The sequence below is a fragment of the Coccinella septempunctata genome, chromosome 6 (genome assembly GCF_907165205.1).
Source record: "Coccinella septempunctata chromosome 6, icCocSept1.1, whole genome shotgun sequence".
Classification (NCBI taxonomy): Eukaryota; Metazoa; Arthropoda; class Insecta; order Coleoptera; family Coccinellidae; genus Coccinella; species Coccinella septempunctata.
The window spans coordinates 8663288-8686627 of NC_058194.1; positions in this window are offsets into that span (position 1 = coordinate 8663288).

Here is a 23340-nt window from a genome sequence, read left to right on the forward strand (position 1 = left end):
TATTCCTTAGTTCAAAAGTGATGTTTCACCATCATATTCTCTGATCTTTATATTTTTCATTTGAAGTCATAATAAGAGGAATTCTATACTTCCTATTCTTTTCTGTTATCTCGTTATCTCATTTGAAGAGAGCTTCTATTTCAGTTTTGTTCGGTGCCAAATATATTCCATAAAGAGCATGGTCCAGCCATTCACGGATCGAAATATGTTATATATATGTTGGTACGTAGATAGCTGGACCATGCACCATGGTTCCATTTCTCAGTTGGTCCAGCCATGCACGTATCTGTATATCCTCATCATATATCAATACGTCCATGGCTGGACTACGTCCGTATAAATACGAGGTGGTTAAGCTAAATTAAAAAAATTCCGCTTTTTTGCAGTCAAAGTACAAATATACACCTACATATTTTTGTCAGCAATCATGAAGTGGGCTAATCATGCAATGAATTAATTGATTCAGTTAATAAATTGATTACACAGCTCCTCCTTCTTCCTGTTGTTATAGGCTTTCAGCCTATAGCTAGGCTTTCAGCTTATAGCGTAATTCAAAACTAATGTTTCACCATTTTATTCTCTGATCATTATATTTTTCATTTGAAGTCATAATAAGAGGAATTCTATACTTCTATTCTTTTCTGTTGCATCGTTATCTCATTTCTGTCTGTTCCGATATTCCTGAACAGTACTGTCAGTATTTCAGAGACGATGCCTATTGGCCCAGTCGTTTGAATTCTATTGTTATTCGATTGCGGGCCAGTAATATCGGAACAGGCCCTTGAAAGACGCTTCTATTTCAGTTTTATTCGGTGCCAAATATATTCCATAAAGAGCGTGGTCCAGCCATTCACGTATCGAAATATGTTTGATATACAGGGTGTCCCAAAACTAGTGAATCAAACGTCACACCACGATAGAGTAGACCAAATATTATCGAATGACACCAATAATGTTCAACGCAAATGTACCGTTTCGAAAAGAATCATAATTTAATTAAAATACCTAAAGTTTCCGATTTTCGAACTATTTTTCTTAATCACAGGGCCAGTTTGTGAAAAAGTACATCGATTTTAAATTATATTGAACTTAGATTATTGTGTTATCTCCCCTAATTGGAATTATTTTAAGTAGTTAATCGATAACCTAAGTAAATGTAAATTAAAACAATTGTTTATTCTACATGATTTTGATTACTTAGAATAAACCCCCTCTATAGGGGTGATAATAAGAGAGAAAAACGCTATCTTTAATAACAAATTGGCCTTGTGATTGAAAAAATAGTTCGAAAATCGGCAACTTTAGGTTAGGTTTTTTCAGAAACATTTTCGCTCAACAAATGTTTGTATCATTCGATAGTATTTGATCTACTCTATCGTGGTGTGACGTTTGATTCACTAGTTTTGGGACACCCTGTATGTTGGTACGTGGATAGCTGGACCAGCCATGGTTCCATATATCAGTTGGTCCAGTCATGCACGTACCTGAATATCTTCAACATATATCAATACGTTAACGGCTGGACTATGTTCGTATATATACGAGGTGGTAAAGCTAAACGGAAAAATTCGGGTACCTACTCTACAAATAATTTTTAAGTTTAAATACAAACCAATTGGTGATAGTATAATTATAATTAGAATGAAATAGACTAGTTTAATCTATATTTCGAAGCATGCTGTAGTGTGTAATCATATCAATCAAAAGAGTAACAGGCAGATTAGTTTCGGGCTTCTTAGCCGTCATCAGTACTTAGATGTGAACTGGTGCAAATTTTTTTCTATCTCTGAAGCAGAAAAAAAAACATTCCGGCAATGATTAGGTCGTATCAACGTGTACTGAGGTGAAATGAGGTCGGATGAATTATGACGCCTAACTCTCTGAGAGCGCTATCGTCGTCAGAAAAGCAAGATTTTAGTAACGAATAGAATAGAATAGAACTTAAATGAAAACACTGATGGAGTAAGTGTGTCTTACGAACTACTATCAGACAAAAACGAATAGATCGAAAGATCAAGCTCCCGAACTAATATGTGTGACATAGTTGATTTTAAGGCCCGCTTGCCATCTACTTATGGTATTCCAACATTTCATGAGATCAAAAATGTAATTGAGAGAAATTATAAGCGTTTCTTCAACGATGGACGTTCACATCTCATTTCGCAGTTGATTTAATTCTCTTGCAAAAACTGCATATTTCCAATTGGTTATTGTGTTTTTTTTTCAACAAATACAAGTTGTTTCACGAGTAAACAGACAAACGAAAACCGTGAATAGAGAGCATTGAGCTCATATATGCGTCTTAGGTACTCTTTTTCCGGGTTTCCGATATACAGTGTGTTTTCTAAAATTTCTCGAATTTTTTTTTCACTATTACTCCTGATATTTTTGATCCATTAGACTGAAAATTCATTATCAGCTTGAAGTTGTTAGTTTTAATGAAAAAAAAAAAAACATTAAAATTCGATCAAAATAAGGTCCGGACTCAGTGACGCTTTATTCAACTTCAAACTCATGAAAAACACCCTGTATCTAGTTTTTCATTGAAATTTTAATAATTTAGTTATCTACACGTAAAAATTATTCGAATTCAATGATTCGGTTGTATGCCTGCCTCATCCATGAATTATTTTTTATGAATAATTTTTTCGAGGAGAAACGCCTCTTGAAAAAACCAGCCCTGCATAAAAGTGAATTTGGAAATGTTCAACTGATTTTTGTAAAATCAGTGAATAAAGCGTCACTCAGTCCGGTACTGGTTTTTGTCGGATTTTAATGTTCTGTTTCATTGAAACTGAAAACTTTAGCTCAAATATAAATTTTTAGTCGAATAGATCGAGTATTTCGGAAGTTAAAGCGAAACGAAAATTTAAGAAATATCAGAAAAACCCTCTGTATATCGGAAACAGACTACACACATATGAGGTGTTTTTAAACGCAGCTCAATGCTTTCTATTCACGGTTCTCATTTGTCCGTTTACTCGTGAAACACCCTGTATATTGTCCCGTCTGACAACGGAAACCATAAAGTATTGAAAGTATGTCTTACCTTTGAGTATACAACTCAATGGTTTCACATAATAAATCTTGTTTCCTCAATGTAAATTTTAAGATTTTGGTGGGGAGAAAACTAACGTCCAGCTAAACACGCTTGTATATGTTAAAAATTGAATTACAGGAAGACCTTCAACAACACCATCGGTCCAGCGATTGACGCATATATGAATCTCTTATTTGTTCCGAAATATCTGAATAGTAAAATGAAAAATATAGAAAAGCAGTAACGATAAGTCGTGGATTGTGGATCGTTTTCGTTGGATCACTATATGACTGCCGATTCGACTAATGGTTCCCAAACATGATGATAAATGTTGTATAATCTGGTTAAATTAAATATCAGTAATTGGGGGTACACAACCTAACCCAACCATAAATCAACCTCATTATTGGTGTAGTTCTTTCTTTTATTCTTTAATTTGGAATGTTTTTAACATCTAATCACCATAGGATGATCATTTAGTCTAACACAACCTAACCCAACCAAAACCTAACCTCCCCTTTATAGACCACTCCTATTGCCACAGCTATTGGAGTGCTCATCCTTAATTATTTTTTCGGAATTCCCAGTGTTTTAACCATCTAATTACTATACGATGATCATTTAGGTTAGCACAACGTAACCCAAACATAACCTTACCTAACCAACCTTTTGTTGGCCTAGTTCATCCCCCTAATTTGCCAATACTGAAATTGAAATTATATTATAAAAATATCCCATATAGAATCAATATGCAAATAATTTCTATCTTAATATCTGCTTCCAGAAATTGTACTTTTCTGTACAACAAAGCTGGATGTATCATTTTCGAGTATGCATAATTATTCATTCCTCAACATTCGTAGGATGTACAGATCTTATTTCTACAATCAGCAATGCTGATTCAGAAATTTTACGTTGATGTACGTTCACTTGATGTACATTTTTGGATGAACGTGAATTATCCACAATTGTATATCTTTTGGATGTTCCGATCTAGATCTAAATATCTGCTTCCAGAAATTTTATCTTTCTGTACAACAAAAGTGGATGTATCATTTTCTGGTATATATAATTTTTCAGTCCTCAACATTAGTAGGATGTAAAGGACCAGATCTTATTTCTACAACCAGCAATGATGATTCAGAAATTGTACTTTCCTGTACGTCAAATGGATGTATCTTTTTCGATCATCCATAATTATTTATTTTTCAACATTCGTAGGATGTACAGGACCAGATCTTATTTCTACAATCAGCAATTGTATTGTAGGTTAATGTAAGTCCAGTGTGTGTTCATTTTTTGATCAACGAGAATGATCTATAATTGTACATTCCTGTATATACATAAGACTCTATAGAAAAATTTCCTAATGTTCATATGATGAATAGAGAACAGAAAGAGCATTAGGGGGTTGAGGAACTGTCTCTTTGGTATTACATATGACATTCTGGTATTCAGAAATCATCGATGACGTCACCACTCCTAGCACCGATGGCGTTATAACTTTAGAATTTCCATCGAATGTTGGCAAGTTGGGAGATTAAAATTTACCTATTTCATAATTTTTCTCGGAACTTAATGGACATATCCGGTACTGGCTTTTGTCGGATTTTGATGTTCTGTTTCATTGAAACTGAAAACTTTAGCTCAAATATAAATTTTCAGTCAAATAGATCGAGTATTTCAGAAGTTAAAGCGAAACGAAAATTTGAGAAATATCAGAAAACCCTCTGTATATCTGAAACAGAGTACACACATATGAGGTGTTTTTAAACGCAGCTCAAAGCTCTCTATTCACGGTTCTCATTTGTCCGTTTACTCGTGAAACACCCTGTATATTGTCCCGCCTGACAACGGAAACCATAAAGTATTGAAAGTATGTTTCTCTTAGTCTTACCTTTGAGTATACAACTCAATGGTTTCACATAATAAATCTTGTTTCCTCAATGTAAATTTTAAGATTTTGGTGGGGAGAAAACTAACGTCCAGCTAAACACGCTTGTATATGTTAAAAATTGAATTACAGGAAGACCTTCAACAACAACATCGGTCCAGCGATTGACGCATATATGAATCTCTTTGTTCCAAAATATCTGAATAGTAAAATGAAAAATATAGAAAAGCAGCAACGATAAGTCGTGGATTGTGGATCGTTTTCGTTGGATCTCTATATGACTGCCGATTCGACTAATGGTTCCCAAACATGATGATAAATGTTGTATAATATGGTTAAATTAAATATCAGTAATTGTGGGTAACACAACCTAACCCAACCATAAATCAACCTCATTATTGATGTAGTTCTTCCTTCAATTTTTTTCCTTAATTTGGAATTCTCAGTGTCTTTACCATGCAATCACCATCTTATTATCAATGTTTTTAACATCTAATCACCATAGGATGATTATTTAGTCTAACACAACCTAACCCAATCAAAACCTAACCTCCTTTTTATAGACCACTCCTATTGCCACAGCTATTGGAGTGTTCATCCTCAATTATTTTTTCGGAATTCCCAGTGTTTTAAACATCTAATTACTATAAGATCATTTAGGGTAGCACAACCTAACCCAAACATAACCTAACCTAACCTAACCAACCTTTTGTTGGCCTAGTTCATCCCCCTAATTTGCCAATACTGAAATTGAAACTATATTATAAAAGTATCCTATATAGAATCAATATGCAAATAATTTCCTTAATCCCAACATCCAAGCTTTATAAAATAAAAGATGTATTTAATCGGTTCAAATGGCTAAAAATTATCTAATGTAAAGCAGACTGATGTATAAGGGATAGTTTCACGTGAGATAATGAGTGGTACCTATGTAGGCATGTCTCATATAATTAGAGTTCGAATAATAACAAACAGCCTATTTTATTTCTTGTTGATTGAAAGATTATCTTTTTATATTGAATTGATGTGGCCTATACTTGATGAAAATCCATAATTGAACTTGAAACTGATTATACGTTTTTGACAAAATGAGTTTTTAAACCTTTAAACCATGACACTTGTTTCGCTATAACAATAGCATCTTCAGAAGTGTAAACTAAAATATTTGGAACCGAAACAAAAATATATAAACAAGCAATCAGACTCTATTGCTATGAATTGGGAGGAGGTAATGATAGTTTCCGGAACATTCGAAACAATTCGGGACAGAAACAGATAAGACTAGAGCTCATAATATTATACTAATCACTGGGAACTTCATAGCAATTTACAGGTAGGTAACAATCGGAGGATCGATCGTATAGACAATGAAACTCTCTATTGACTTTCGATTAATTTATAATAAAATCTTAATTCCTCGATGTTATCGAAAAATATTATCTACCCTTAGATTTCAACGAGGTTTTTTATTTTTTTTTTCAATTTCAACATTGAATTTTTCGAATTTTTTTGTTTTTTTGTTTATTTTATTTTCGCGATTAAAGTGACGAAAATACTACTAGTTGGACACAAATTTTCAAAATACATTCAGTAATAGGGAGTCATTGAGGCGAATCTGATGGTTGAGTAAATCTTTTTTTGATAATGATGAAAACACAATCATGACTTCACTACTCTTATTTTCTCTAGGTTTTATCCACTTATAGCAGTCGGTAAATTATTCTAACCAAAAAAATGCTACCACATATTTGCGTCATCTATAAGTCTCCCTGAGCATTTAAAGAAACAATAATGAGATCTCTTTTAACTTATCATTATCTACCATACCATAGTGTAATATATAAGGCCTGTTCGTAGTGTGGTTCACAACGGTTGTGAACTATAAAGAGCAAGCGCTAATGGATTTTCGCTACCCTAAAATGGAATTGCGCTTGCTCTGTACAGTTCACAACCGTTGTGAACCACACTACGAACAAACCTATGGATTATTCAAACATTTTCCTCATATCCAAGATTACGGGCTGAATCTGGCAACGTTGCATCGATGTGGTCCAGCTATTCCCGCTAAGGCATAAAAATATGGCGTCCAGCCATGCACGGATACACATATGGAAACGATGGTCCAGCTATGCACGCATCGGCGTAAATATATATATATATATATATATATATATATATATATATATATATATATATATATATATATATAGAACTTTGAAGTTCGACAAATAATGATGTAAATAATTCAATATTATATTTGCCCCAAGACTCGAAACTGTTCGAGAAACGATTTATTTAATGATTTGAAGACGAATAAATCAAAAAATTATGTGTGTTGATATTATATTTTCATTCATTGAAGAATATTTAGAATAATAAGGTCAACAAATGATACGAACAAGATACTTATTCAATTAACCTTATGATCCGAAACATTTCAGAATTTATTTCGTGTTTAGATAATCCGCTGCAGATCGTTTTTCACAATACGACTGTCAATTTAGGACCAATTATAGAACGATTTAATTAATAGATCAATAGCTTTCGAAAATGTTGGTCAGTCTATGAACTGACAACTCATTTTGACAAATGACGGATTTCAGTATCCGACTGCTATATAGTATGATGAGAGTTCAAAAAAATTTGTATGGACTACAGAATTTAGATGGTTGATATTCCGCGTCGCTAACAGTCAATCACATTTCCTTCAGCGTAGTTGTTGTTTTGAAGAAAAAGTAGTAGATTCTCGCAAAATCCGAAACTCTACATGTATAGCAGTTGTTCAGTTCGGGATTAAAGTTTATCCTAGATTGATTTTGACATTTCAGTTCAGTTCTGTCAGATTATCTAGGATCATCTTAAATCTCGGCCTCATCCTGAACTGAACAACGGGGCCTTATAATAATAGCAACGTGGCATTAATTAAGTCGGTATATTATTGGAATGATATTAATTTTTTATTGCGGAAAATAGTGGTTTTCAGCCTCGGTATTTACGAAATTCATTTTATTATTTTTTTTAAGGTGAATCGGCCCGAAATCTTGGATCCCCTCACCCGCTAGTTTCGTACACTTCTATGACAATAGAGTTTAAGTTTGAATATACCCTCAATGAGTCCGGTCCTGTGTTCGTCAACTTTTAATGTTCCGTTTTATTGAAACTTACAAGCTTAGGCAGATAATGAGTTTTTAGCCGAATACAACTGAATTATTTGGAGTTATAGCTGAACGAAAATTCGGGAAATTTGAATAAACTCCTCTGTATATCGGAAACGGAATGCACAAGACACACATATGAGGTGTTTTTGAACTCAGCTCAATGCCCTCTATTCACGGTTTTCGTTTGTCCGTTTACTTGTGAAACACCCTGTGTACTGAAAAATCGCAAAAGACACCTCGAGCAATTAAGAAATGCAATTAAATCGAGTAGTTTCTTTTGATCCGCTATGATGGAAAATGTCAATATCCAGATATTATTATTATTTATATAATAATATCTCGAAAACCAAGGCTCTTTTACCAAACGTAAAATATATTTATCTGAACCGCCATAGAGTCCTCTACCCGCAGGATCCATATTACCCATTCATTACGCCACACCCTGTATAATTATTATCATTATATCAATGTATTGAAAATAAACAGACATGAATACGAGCCAGTTGTTTTGTGAGGTGAAGCCCCTCTTGCTTCAAACTTCTTTTAATTATTTTGACTACTAATCACGCAAGATGATTTTTGTTGAAGAATTCAACATTCTTGTAATTATCCGTTCATTTCTTCAAGAGATACCCATTCCCTACCACCTTTGATTATTCAACTCAATGCTAACACTGCATCAAATGCATTTCATCTTCGGGTTGATTTTTTTGAATTCTACAACTGATGTAACGTCTTCAACCTCCAGCCAAAGAAGATAAACAACAGTAACTCTCCTCAAGCTACTGATCACTTGTATTTTCCATATAAATAAATAGGCGTATGAAGTTTATTAATATTATCTTGTATCGTTCTCGAACTATTTACAGGTTTCAATATGTGTGAATGAATCGGAAGAGCAGCTGTATTCTATATATGAGTAGAATTCGAGCTGTCTTACTTTCTGTCCTCCTAAAATCTGACAACGTTGCGGGAGGTGAGAGCGCACTACTAATAAGAAATATATGCGGAGGTAGTAAGGTCTGATTCGTTTGAAGAAAAATTTTTCGATAAAAATCTTTTCCCCTCTTTAGGTACCCCTACTATTTACCTTCCCCTCTACATATATAACCAAAAATTATTCCAATTATATAACTCCTTCACCCGGAGGTCAGGTCGCCCAATGAACTTAACGGAGGTCACAACGAACTATATATATATATATATATATATAGTTCGCATATATATATATATATATATATATATATATATATATATATATATATATATATATATATATATATATATATATATATATATATATATATATATATATATATATATATATATATATATATATTATATATATACCTCCAAAATAGTAATTCGTTTAACGCTCCCACCTCATATATATCGCTGTCACCTCCGAAATCGGAGGTGACAACGTTTTGCCTTGTTTTTTAGCTTGTTAGATTCAGGAGGCTTCAGGGACCAACATATCAAAAAATCGTTTTGAGGTCACAACGCACCCCCTTTATGTACTGAACAATCTTTTAGTTCGAGTGTATATCACTGGCGCTAGTGTGCTGAGCTGTATATCGAAGAATTGCTTTGAAAGACTCTTTGCTCGTTACCACCTCCGAAAATGGCAACGTTGTACTGTGCAAGCAGATGTAGACAGGCGGAATATCTGTATACGGAGGAATTAAGTAAAGAGAGGCGCAGCGCGTTTTCTCCTCCATTATTGCAAGCCAGGCGGCATATCTCAACGTTTTTTTATCGCATTCTTCTGTAGGGGAAAAAATCACGTGAAAGAGAACCAATCTTGGCTCTCTCGAATGGGATTATGACTGTTTATATTTCATCGTGCGTATATCTATGCATCCGTTGAACTTCTTTCATCTCAAGCTAACACTATAATTCTGAATTTGGCGAACTATTTCATTACCTATCTGAAAACGAATCGATTTGAGTCTTGTCCATAATCATATTGCTTCTCTCTATGGAAATGATCCATATAGATAATACTACCTATTAGTAAAACGAATAATCAGTATTGTTACATTGCATATAATAAAATAAGCTGTTCAGAGAAAAACATTTTTTGGATAAGAATATTCAGATGTTAATGGTGATTAATATTCAAGGACAATGAGCCATTCCGAAAATTTTCATTTCAGAATCAGGAGAAAAAAATGCTTCAAATTTCACAATATCACAGAAATGAACAACGTCGGCTAAACCGAATGTTGGACATTGTGTTATTTCAAATGGAACGCTCTTTATATTTTTCTTGAATCAGATTGCTCAATGATTTTGAGGAATCCTTTGCTCAGAAACATCTCTTTTATTATCGATTATGTATAAATATTGGATTTTCCCGAAAATTTGAAGAGCTTGTACCAACTCTCTGGTTTAAATATTTTAGTGATGTATCATAAAGAAAATTACCAATTATATCGAAACAAGTAAGATTTTATGAAGGATTCGCCAAAACAGATTTGCATTTTTCGATAGATCATACAGGATGTAAGGGAAAAAATAAACAATATTGAAGTCTTTGGAAGGCCTCGAGTCAACATATTTGGAAATTGCAACCATATTTTTGTCAAGATATAATGAATCTTCAAAATGTAGTTAATAATGTAGATACATACTCGGATACATATGATTGATATACAGATGATTGATTGGTAAATTCCCAGAAGCTATGATGAACAGCGGACACTATGATGGACGCATGATGAAAGGAGGAAGACAAAAGTTAATCTAAGTATTTTCGCATGCAGTTTTATTATTCAAAATAGATGATGATTCTTATAATTAACAAATCATGTGCAATTGAAATTTTTGTTTTGGTCTTCGAAAATAACACATATTGATTAAACTTCTACTATCTAAAATAAAAAGGTACATAGATAAAATATAGCTATATACAGGATATCTGTAAACGAATGCGAAGGAATAAGGGAGATGATTCCTTAATGAAAATAAGCGGGGTTAGTTCCTGTAAATTTTCCAAATCGACAGCCCTTCCAAAATACAGCCTTTGGAAGGCGATGACGAGTTTCTAGGATCAATCTAGGATAAACTTCAATCCCGATCTGAACAACTGGGCCTACTCATGTAGAGTGTCGGATTTTGCGAGAATCTACTACTTTTTCTTCAAAACAACAACTGCGCGTAGGAAATGTGTCTCTCGCTTAAATTCAAAAATTTCTGTGAAAATGTTGAAATTTGAGTTATTATGCTATTGTCATAGAAGTACACAAAACTAGCACGTCGGGGGATCCAAGATTTCGGGCCGATTCACATTTAAAAAAAACATAATAAAATGAATTTCATGAATACCGAGGCTAAAAACCACTATTCTCCGCTATAAAAAATTAGTATTATTCCAATAATATACCGACTTAGTTAATGCTACGATGCTATAACTATAAGGCCCGGTTGTTCAGTTCAGGATTAGGCCGAGATTTAAGATGATCATAGATTAACCTGACAGAACTGAACTGAGATGTCAAAATCAATCTAGGATAAACTTTAATCCCGAACTGAGCAACTGGGCCTATTCATGTAGAGTTTCGGATTTCGCGAGAATCTACTACTTTTTCTTCAAAACAACAACTGCGCGTAGGAAATGTGTCTCTCGCTTAAATTCAAAAATTTCTGTGAAAATGTTGAAATTTGAGTTATTATGCTATTGTCATAGAAGTATACAAAACTAGCACGTCGGGGGATCCAAGATTTCGGGCCGATTCACATTTAAAAAAAACATAATAAAATGAATTTCATGAATACCGAGGCTAAAAACCACTATTCTCCGCTATAAAAAATTAGTATTATTCCAATAATATACCGACTTAGTTAATGCTACGATGCTATTACTATAAGGCCCGGTTGTTCAGTTCAGGATTAGGCCGAGATTTAAGATGATCATAGATTAACCTGACAGAACTGAACTGAAATGTCAAAATCAATCTAGGATAAACTTTAATCCCGAACTGAGCAACTGGGCCTATTCATGTAGAGTTTCGGATTTTGCGAGAATCTACTACTTTTTCTTCAAAACAACAACTGCGCGTAGGAAATGTGTCTCTCGCTTAAATTCAAAAATTTCTGTGAAAATGTTGAAATTTGAGTTATTATGCTATTGTCATAGAAGTATACGAAACTAGCACGTCGGGGGATCCAAGATTTCGGGCCGATTCACATTTAAAAAAAAAACATAATAAAATGAATTTCGTGAATGCCGAGGCTAAAAACCACTATTCTCCGCTATAAAAAATTAGTATTATTCCAATAATATACCGACATAGTTAATGCTACGATGCTATTACTATAAGGCCCGGTTGTTCAGTTCAGGATTAGGCCGAGATTTAAGATGATCATAGATTAACCTGACAAAACTGAACTGAAATGTCAAAATCAATCTAGGATAAACTTTAATCCCGAACTGAGCAACTGGGCCCATTCATGTAGAGTTTCGGATTTTGCGAGAATCTACTAGTTTTTCTTCAAAACAACAACTGCGCTGAAGAAAATGTGATTGACTGTTAGCGACACATAATATCAACCATCTAAATTTTGTATTCTATACAAATTTTTTCGAACTCTCATTATACTATGTAGCAGTCTGATACTGAAATCCGTCATTTGACAAAATGAGTTGTCAGTTTATAGACTGACCAACATTATCGAATGCTATTGATCTACTTATTAATTAAATCGTTCTATAATTGGTACTTAATTGACAGTCGTATTGTGAACACCGATATGCAGCGGATTATCTAAACACGAAATAAATTCTGAAATGTTTTGGATCATGAGGCTAATTGAAAAAGTATCTTGTTCGTATCATTTGTTGAACTTCATTATTCTAAATATTCTTCAATGAATGAAAATATAATATCAACACACATAATTTTTTGATTTATTCGTCATCTAATCATTAAATGAATCGTTTCTTGAAAAGTTTCGAGTCTTGAGGCAAATAGAATATTGAATTATTCACATCATTATTTGCCGAACTTCAAAGTTCTGAATGGATTAAAATCTAAACTTGACAATATACGAGATAATTTTCGCAAGAGTTGCAATGGAATCTGAAAATTTTCATCATTCTGGAGCATTCTGGACATCCATAACTCTCGAATCTTCCATGGAATAAATTCAATTTTATCCAATATAAACGCAAAACGAAATATTACTCGAAATGGGTATCTTGATCAATTGGTCCCTAAAAAGCCCGAATCAGGTAGAAAAGTTTGAACCCTTCATATCAACGTTAACACGTGTTTTGCAGCAAACAGATGTTGGGCTGAACGTTTCTCACAACAAGAAGAATTTGAATTTTCATATGACGGTACAAGGAGGTACAGGGTATTTCACAAGTAAACAGACAAATGAAAACCGTGAATAGAGGGCATTGAGCTGAGTTCAAAATCACCTCATATACAGGATGTCCCTAAACTAGTGAATCAAACGTCACACCACGATAGAGTAAACCAAATATTATCGAATGACACCAACATTAGTTCGACGAAAATGTACCGTTTCCAAAATAATCAGAATTTTATTAAAATACCTAAAGTTGCGACTTTCGAACTATTTTTCTTAATAACAGGGCCAGTTTATGAAAAAGGAAATCGATATTAAATTATATTGAACTAAGATTATTGTTATAATATATCTCCCCTAATTCAAATTATTTTAAGTAGTTAATCGATAACCATAACATAAGTAAAGGTAAATTGTAACAATTGTTTTAACTACATGATTTTTGATACTCAGAATAAACAGGGGCGATAATATAGTTCGAAAATCGGCAACTTTAGGTTAGGTTTTCTCAGAAACAGTACATTTTCGCTCAACTAATGTTGGGGTCATTCGATAGTATTTGATCTACTCTATCGTGGTGTGACGTTTGATTCAATAGTTTTGGGGAACCCTATATATAAGTTTCTTCGGGGTTTCTTTAAATTTCTCGAATTTCCGTTTGGCTATAACTCCTGAAATTCTCGATCAAGTCGACTGAAAATTTATATTTAGCCTTGAGTTGTTAATTTCATTGAAACAGAGCATTAAAATTCGAAAAAAATCAGGACCGGGCTCATTGAGGATTTACTTCACTTCAAACTCCAAAAACACCGTGTATGTAGGTTTTTAATCATAATTTTAACTTTTTTGTTATTTGCATTACTATTGTCTCAAAATGAATTGATTTTTGGGTTGCCCCACCTGTTGATCATGTTCTAGAAATAATTTTTTTGGTCAGACGCCTCTAAGGAATAGAGCACTTCATGAAAATGTATTTAGAAATTCTTAATTGAATTTTTTTTTCAAAGAATATTGTGTTGAATGTGTTCAACAATTATACCTTATTCGGTCTTCAAAATAGTCATTCACAATGATAAAATGTTTCAAAATTGATAATACCCAAATATGGATGGAAAAACTACGCTATCTTGAAACTAAAAATTGAAACTTGATCTTCAGAATGAATCTATTTTTCTATGGACAACTAGTTGTGTGAATAAAAACAAAGAAAGAAATCGCGGGTTGTCAGATCTGGAGATCTGGCAGTCCAATGTTGGGGTCCTTCCCTGCATGAATATCATCAATGTTTCAATAACAAATTGTAATAAGACCAGACCAATCAATAGATTTACATAGATCCAATAATGACTATAACGGAATCAGTGAGGAATTCGAAAGTGCATTTATGATACTTATTCGAAGTGCCAATCATTGCCTTCACTAAAAGACCAAATGAGGTGAAAATCAATTCGGAAAATTACTTCAGGTCCACGTTGTCCATAAAAAGCGATTCATTCGGAAGATATCAAGTTATAATTATTATTTTCATGATGGCGTAGTTTATTATATCTATTTTTGTTCATTATCAATAATAAAGCTTATTATCACTGTAAATCACTTATCTGCATAACCAGATAGGCTATAAATATCAAAAACAAATGCAAGACATATATTGAGAAAGAAAAAATTCAGTTGAACATTTCCAATTCCATTTTTAGATTTCCACATTTGATTGGCGATCATATTCATCAATGAGGTGAAAATCAATTCGAAAAATAACTTCAGGTCCACGTTGTCCATAAAAAGCGATTCATTCGGAAGATATCAAGTTATAATTATTTTATTTTCATGATAGCGTAGTTTTTTATTTCCATTTTTGTTCATTATCAATAATAAAGCTTATTATCACTGTAAATGACTTATCTGCATAACCAGATATGCTATAAATATCAAAAACAAATGCAAGACATATATTGAGAAAGAAAAAATTCAGTTGAACATTTCCAATTCCATTTTTAGATTTCCACATTTGATTGGAGATCATATTCATCAATGAGGTGAAAATCAATTCGAAAAATTACTTCAGGTCCACGTTGTCCATAAAAAGCGATTCATTCGGAAGATATCAAGTTATAATTATTTTATTTTCATGATAGCGTAGTTTTTATTTCCATTTTTGTTCATTATCAATAATAAAGCTTATTATCACTGTAAATGACTTATCTGCATAACCAGATATGCTATAAATATCAAAAACAAATGCAAGACATATATTGAGAAAGAAAAAATTCAGTTGAACATTTTCAATTCCATTTTTAGATTTCCACATTTGATTGGCGATCATATTCATCCCATTAATTAATGTGAAGTAAAAGTCAATATGCAGCGCTGTTTTTTCCAGAGGCATTTCACCAACAAACAATTATTCATTAAAAATACTCCACTGACAAGGCATAACAAAGTTTCATTGATTTTTATGAAAATCAATGTTCGTCAACTTGTTTTATTGAAACTTACAAGTTTAAGCAGTTAATGAATTTTTAGCCGAATCCAACTAAAATAGTTGGAGTTATAGCCGAACGAAAATTCGGGAAATTCGAATAAACCCCTGCGTATATCGGAAACGGAATGCCTAAGACACACATATGAGGTGTTCTTGAACTCAGCTCAATGCCCTCTATTCACGGTTTCCGTTTGTTCGTTTACTTGTGAAACACCCTGTGTACTGAAAAATCGCAAAAGACTCCTCGAGAAATTAAGAAATGCCATTAAATCAAGGAGTTTCTTTTGATCCGCTATGATGAAAAATGTCAATATCCAGTTATTATTATTATTTAGGGTGATTCATCGAAAATCCCCAATATCTCGAAAATCAAGGCACTTTTACAAAACGTAAAATATCTATCTGAACCGCCTTAGAGTCCTCTACCCGCAGGTTCTATATTATCCATTCATTACGCCACACCCTGTATAATTATTATTATTATATCAATGTATTAAAAATAAACAGACATGAATACAAGCCAGTTGTTTTGTTTGAAGGTGAAGCTCCTCTTGCTTCAAACTTCTTTTAATTATTTTGACTACCATTCATGCAAGATGATTTTTGTTGAAGAATTCAACATTCTTGTAATTATCCGTTCATTTCTTCAAGAGATACCCATTCCCTACCACCTTTGAGTATTCAACTCAATGCTAACACTGCATCAAATGCATTTCATCTTCGGGTTGATTTTTTTGAATTCTACAACTGATGTAACGTCTTCAACCTTCAGCAAAAGAAGATAAACAACAGTAACTTTCCTCAAGCTACTGATCACTTGTATTTTCCATGTAAATAAATAGATTTGGTAAGTCTTCAATCAGTTTGTATAAACGTCAATTATGTTCGTTACATATTTTCGACTTAATATTTTCCGAAGTGATTTGACATTGTGATGAAATACGTAATTACTGAGAGTCTCACGTAGAACGGACTTAGTAGCACTGATTTAAAACTCAAAAATGTTTTGACAAGCGTCTTAACCCAACATTTTCGTAGCATACAGAGTGAAAGGTACCCAATTTCCATGGCCAATCCAGTGCTAAAATAAAAGTGAATGAAGTATAGAAGCTGAAAGTGAAACGTATATCTTTGTTGCTTCATTCGGGAAAAGCAATTCAATGTAGTTCCTAATGTCTTGAATATAATGCCCAAAAATTAGATTACTATTTCATACCAGAACAAATTCGGTAAAATTGTTTTCTGAATTAATCTTATATGTCACGAAAAATTTCATTGTCATGTATCATTCATTTTGGGACCTATATGGTATTAAACTCCCCTATCGGACGAATTATTGTAGACATAAGCATATTTATGCAAAATTGTCCAAATTCATTTACACCGAGATCACGAACCTTATCAATCAATTATTAGCGTATGAAGTTTATTAATATTAGTATCGTTCTCGAACTTTTTACAGGTTTCAATATGTGTGAATGAATCGGAAGAGCAGCTCTATTCTATATATGAGTAGAATTCAAGCTGCCTTACTTTCTGTCGTCCTGAAATCTGGCAACGTTGCGGGAGGTGAGAGCGCACTACTAATAAGAAATATATGCGGAGGTAGTAAGGTCTGATTCGTTTGAAGAAAAATTTTTCGATAAAAATCATTTCCCCTCTTTATGTACCCCTGTTATTTACCTTCCCCTCAACATATATAACCAAAAATTATTCCAATTATATAACTCCTTCACCCGGAGGTCAGGTCGCCCAATGAACTTAACGGAGGTCACAACGAACTACGAGTTCATATATATATATATATATATATATATATATATATATATATATATACGCCAATGCGTGCATAGCTGGACCGTCGTTTCCATATGTGTATCAGTGCATGGCTGGACGCCATATTTTTATGCCTTAGCGGGAATAGCTGGACCACATCGATGCAACGTTGCCAGATTCAGCCCGTAATCTTGGATATGAGGAAAATGTTTGAATAATCCATAGGTTTGTTCGTAGTGTGGTTCACAACGGTTGTGAACTGTACAGAGCAAGCGCAATTTCATTTTAGGGTAGAGAAAATCCATTTGCGCTTGCTTTATATAGTTCACAACCGTTGTGAACCACACTACGAACAGGCCTTATATATTACACTATGGTATGGTAGATAATGATAAGTTGAAAGAGATCTCATTATTGTTTCTTTAAATGCTCAGGGAGACTTAAAGATGACGCAAATATGTGGTAGCATTTTTTTGGTTAGAATAATTTACCGACTGCTATAAGTGGATAAAACCTAGAGAAAATAAGAGTAGTGAAGTCAGGATTGTGTTTTCATCATTATCAGAAAAAGATTTACTCAACGATCAGATTCGCCTCAATGACTCCCTATTACTGAATGTATTTTGAAAATTTGTGTCCAACTAGTAGTATTTCCGTCACTTTAATCGCGGAAATAAAATAAATAAAAAAACAAAAAAAATCGAAAAATTCAATGTTGAAATTGAAAAAAAAAATAAAAAACCTCGTTGAAATCTAAGGGTAGATAATAGTTTTCGATAACATCGAGGAATTAAGATTTTATTATAAATTAATCGAAAGTCAATAGAGAGTTTCATTGTCTATACGATCGATCCTCCGATTGTTACCTACCTGTAAATTGCTCTGAAGTTCCCGTTGATTAGTATAATATTATGAGCTCTAGTCTTATCTGTTTCTGTCCCGAATTGTTTCGAATGTTCCGGAAACTATCATTACCTCCTCCCAATTCTTAGCAATAGAGTCTGATTGCTTGTTTATATATTTTTGTTTCGGTACCAAATATTTTAGTTTACACTTCTGAAGATGCTATTGTGATAGCGAAACAAGTGTCATAGTATAAAGGTTTAAAAACTCATTTTGTCAAAAACGTATAATAAGTTTCAAGTTCAATTATGGATTTTCATCAAGTATAGGCCACATCAATTCAAAATAAAAAGATAATCTTCCAATCAACAAGAAATAAAATAGTCTGTTTGTTATTATTCGAACTCTAATTATATGAGACATATTGAGCCTAACCTACATAGGTACCACTCATTATCTCACGTGAAACTATCCCTTATACATCAGTCTGCTTTACATTAGATAATTTTTAGCCATTTGAAGCGATTAAATACATCTTTAATTTTATAAAGCTTGGATGTTGGGATTAAGGAAATTATTTGCATATTGATTCTATATAGGATACTTTCATACTATAGTTTCAATTTCAGTATTGGCAAATTAGAGGGATGAACTAGGCCAATAAAAGGTTGGTAAGGTTAGGTTAGGTTATGTTTGGGTTAGGTTGTGCTACCCTAAATGATCATCTTATAGTAATTAGATGGTTAAAACACTGGGAATTCCGAAAAAATAATTGAGGATGAACACTCCAATAGCTGTGGCAATAGGAGTGGTCTATAAAAAGGAGGTTAGGTTTTGATTGGGTTAGGTTGTGTTAGACTAAATGATCATCCTATGGTGATTAGATTTTAAAAACATTGATAATAAGATGGTGATTGGATGGTAAAGACACTGAGAATTCCAAATGAAAGAAAAAAATTGAAGGAAGAACTACATCAATAATGAGGTTGATTTATGGTTGGGTTAGGTTGTGTTACCCCCAATTACTGATATTTAATTTAACCATATCATACAACATTTATCATTATGTTTGGGAACCATTAGTCGAATCGGCAGTCATATAGAGATCCAACGAAAACGATCCACAATCCACGACTTATCGTTGCTGTTTTTCTATATTTTTCATTTTACTATTCAGATATTTCGGAACACAGAGATTCATATATGCGTCAATCGCTGGACCGATGTTGTTGTTGAAGGTCTTATTGTAATTCAATTTTTAAAATATACAAGCGTGTTTAGCTGGACGTTAGTTTTCTCCCCACCAAAATCTTAAAATTTACATTGAGGAAACAAGATTTATTATGTGAAACCATTGAGTTGTATACTCAAAGGTAAGACATACTTTCAATACTTTATGTTTTCCGTTGTCAGACGGGACAATATACAGGGTGTTTCACGAGTAAACGAACAAATGAGAATCGTGAATAGAAAGCATTGAGCTGCGTTTAAAAACACCTCATATGTGTGTAGTCTGTTTCCGATATACAGAGGGTTTTCTGGTATTTCTCAAATTTTCGCTTTAACTTCTGAAATACTCGATCTATTCGACAAAAAATTTATATTTGAGCTAAAGTTTTCAGTTTCAAAGAAACAGAACATTAAAATCCGACAAAAACCAGTACCGGACGGAGTGACGCTTCATTCACTTATTTTACAAAAATCAGTTGAACATTTCCAAATTCACGTTTATGCAGGGCTGGTTTTTTCAAGAGGCGTTTCTCCTCGAAAAAATTATTCATAAAAAATAATTCACGGATGAGGCAGGCATACAACCGAATCATTGAATTCGAAAAATTTTCACGTGTAGATAACTAAATTATTAAAATTTCAATGAAAAACTAGATACAGGGTGTTTTTCATGAGTTTGAAGTTGAATAAAGCGTCACTGAGTCCGGACCTTATTTTGATCGAATTTTAACGTTTTTAAACCTCCGAAATCGGAGGTGACAACGTTTTGCCTTGTTTTTTAGCTTGTTAGATTCAGGAGGCTTCAGGGACCAACATATCAAAAAATCGTTTTGAGGTCACAACGCACCCCGTTTATGTACTGAACAATCTTTTAGTTCGAGTGTATATCACTGGCGCTAGTGTGCTGAGCTGTATATCGAAGAATTGCTGTGGGCGACTCTTTGCTCGTTAGCACCTCCGAAAATGGCAACGTTGTATTTTCAAAGCAGATGTAGGCAGGCGGAATATAAGTATACGGAGGAATTAACTGCAGAGAGGCACAGCGCGCTGTCTCCTCCATAATTGCAATATTTAAACGATTTTTTATCGCATTCTCCTGTAGGGGAAAGAATCACGTGAAAGAAAACCAATCTTGGCTCTCTCGAATGGGATTACGACTGTTTATATTTCATCGTGTGTATCTATGCATCCGTTGAACTTCTTTCATATCAAGCTAAATATTCAGATGTAAATGGTGATGAATATTCAAGGACAATGAGCCATTCCGAAAATTTTCGTTTAAGAATCAAGAGAAAAAATGCAACAAATTTTACAATATCACAGAAAAGAACAACGTCGGCTAAACCGAATGTTGGACATTATTGTGTTATTTCAGATGGAACGCTCTATATATTTTTCTTAAATCGGATTGCTCAATGATTTTGAGGAATCCTCTGCGCAGAAACATCTGATTTATTATCGATTATGTTTAATTATTGGATTTTCCCGAAAATTTGAATAGCTTGTACCATCTCTCTGGTTTAAATTTTTTAGTGATGTATCATGAAGAAAATTACGAATTATATCGAAACAAGTAAGATTTTGTGAAGAATTATACAAAACAGATTTGCATTTTTCGATAGATACTACAGGATGTAAGGGAAAAAATAAACAAAATTGAAGTCTTTTGAAGGCCTCGAGTCAAAATATTTCGAAATTGCAACCATATTTTTGTCAAGACATGAGGAATCTACAAAATGAAGTTATTAATATAGATTCATACTCGGATACATATGATTGATTGGTAAATTCCCAAAAGCTATGATGAACAGCGGACACTATGATGGACGCATGATGAAAGGAGAATGACAAAAGTTAATTTAAGTATTTTCGCATGAAGTTTTATTATTCAAAATAAATGATGATTCTTATAATTAACAAATCAGGTGCAATTGAAATTTTTGTTTTGGTCTTCGAAAATGACACATATTGATTAAACTTCTACTATCCAAAATGAATAGGTACATAGATAAAATGTATCTATATACAGGATATCTGTAAACAAATGCGAAGGACTAAGGGAGATGATTCCTTAATGAAAATAAGCGGGGCTAGTTCCTATAAATTTTTTTCCATATAGACAGCTCTTCCAAGATGCAGCCTTGGAAGGCGATGACGAGTCTACAGTTTTTAATTTTTTTTTACAGGTTCTGAAAAACACTGAGTCATAAAACTATACATATTATGAAGCACTGAGTAGATTGGTACCAGTTTCAACTTCGGCAAGCTCGCAGTTTAGGCGGTAACTTGCTATCGATTTTTTTAATGTGTCTCTCCCTTAAATTCAAAAATTTCTGTGAAAATGTTGAAATTTGAGTTATTATGCTATTGTCATAGAAGTATACGAAACTATCAGGTCGGGGGATCCAAGGTTTCGGGCCGATTCACATGAAAAAAAAAACATAATAAAATGAATTTCGTGAATACCGAGGCTGAAAACCACTATTCTCCGCTATAAAAATTTAATATTATTCCAATAATATACCGAGTTAATTAATGCTACGTTGCTATTACTATAAGGCCTGGTTGTTCAGTTCAGGATAAGGCCGAGATTTAAGATGATCCTAGATTAACCTGACAGAACTGAACTGAAATGTCGAAATCAATTTAGGATAAACTTTAATCCCGAACTGAACAACTGGGCCTATTCATGTAGAGTTTCGGATCTTGCGAGAATCTACTGCTTTTTCTTCGAAACAACAACTGCGCTGAAGGAAATGTGATTGACTGTTATCTATATCATTTACATCATTATTTGCCGAACTTCAAAGTTCTGAATGAATTAAAATCTAAACTTGAAAATATACGAGATAATTTTCGCAAGAATTTCAATGAAATCTGAAAATTTTCATCATTCTGGAGCATTCTGGACATCAATAATTCTCGAATCATCCATTCAATAAATTCAATTTTATCCAATATAACACGCAAAACGAAATGTTATTCGAACTCGGCATCTTGAGCAATTCGTTCCTAAAAAGCCCGAATCAGGTAGAAAATTTTGAACCCTTCATATCAGCGTTAACACGTGTTTTGCAGTAAACAGATGCCGATTTCGTTTTCAACGGGCCATGTAACTAGGGTCGGCGTTGGGTGAAAGGATGAACGGTTCTTACAACAAGAAGAATTTGAATTTTCATATGACGGTGAGGGCATTCGTTTTAAAATTTTCAGAGTACAAGAAGTATACAGGGTGTTTCACGAGTAAACAGACAAATGAAAACCGTGAATAGAGGGCATTGAGCTGAGTTCAGAATCATACCATATACAAGGTGTTCCAAAACTAGTGAATCAAACGTCACACCACGATAGAGTAAACCAAATATTATCGAATGACACCAACATTAGTTCGACGAAAATGTACCGTTTCCAAAATAATCAGAATTTTATTAAAATACATAAAGTTGCCGATTTTCGAACTATTTTTCTTAATAACAGGGCCAGTTTGTGAAAAAGGATATCGATTTTAAATTATATTGAAGTATTATTATTGTTTCATCTCCCCTAATTGAAATTATTTTAAGTAGTTAATCGATAACCATAACCTAAGTAAATG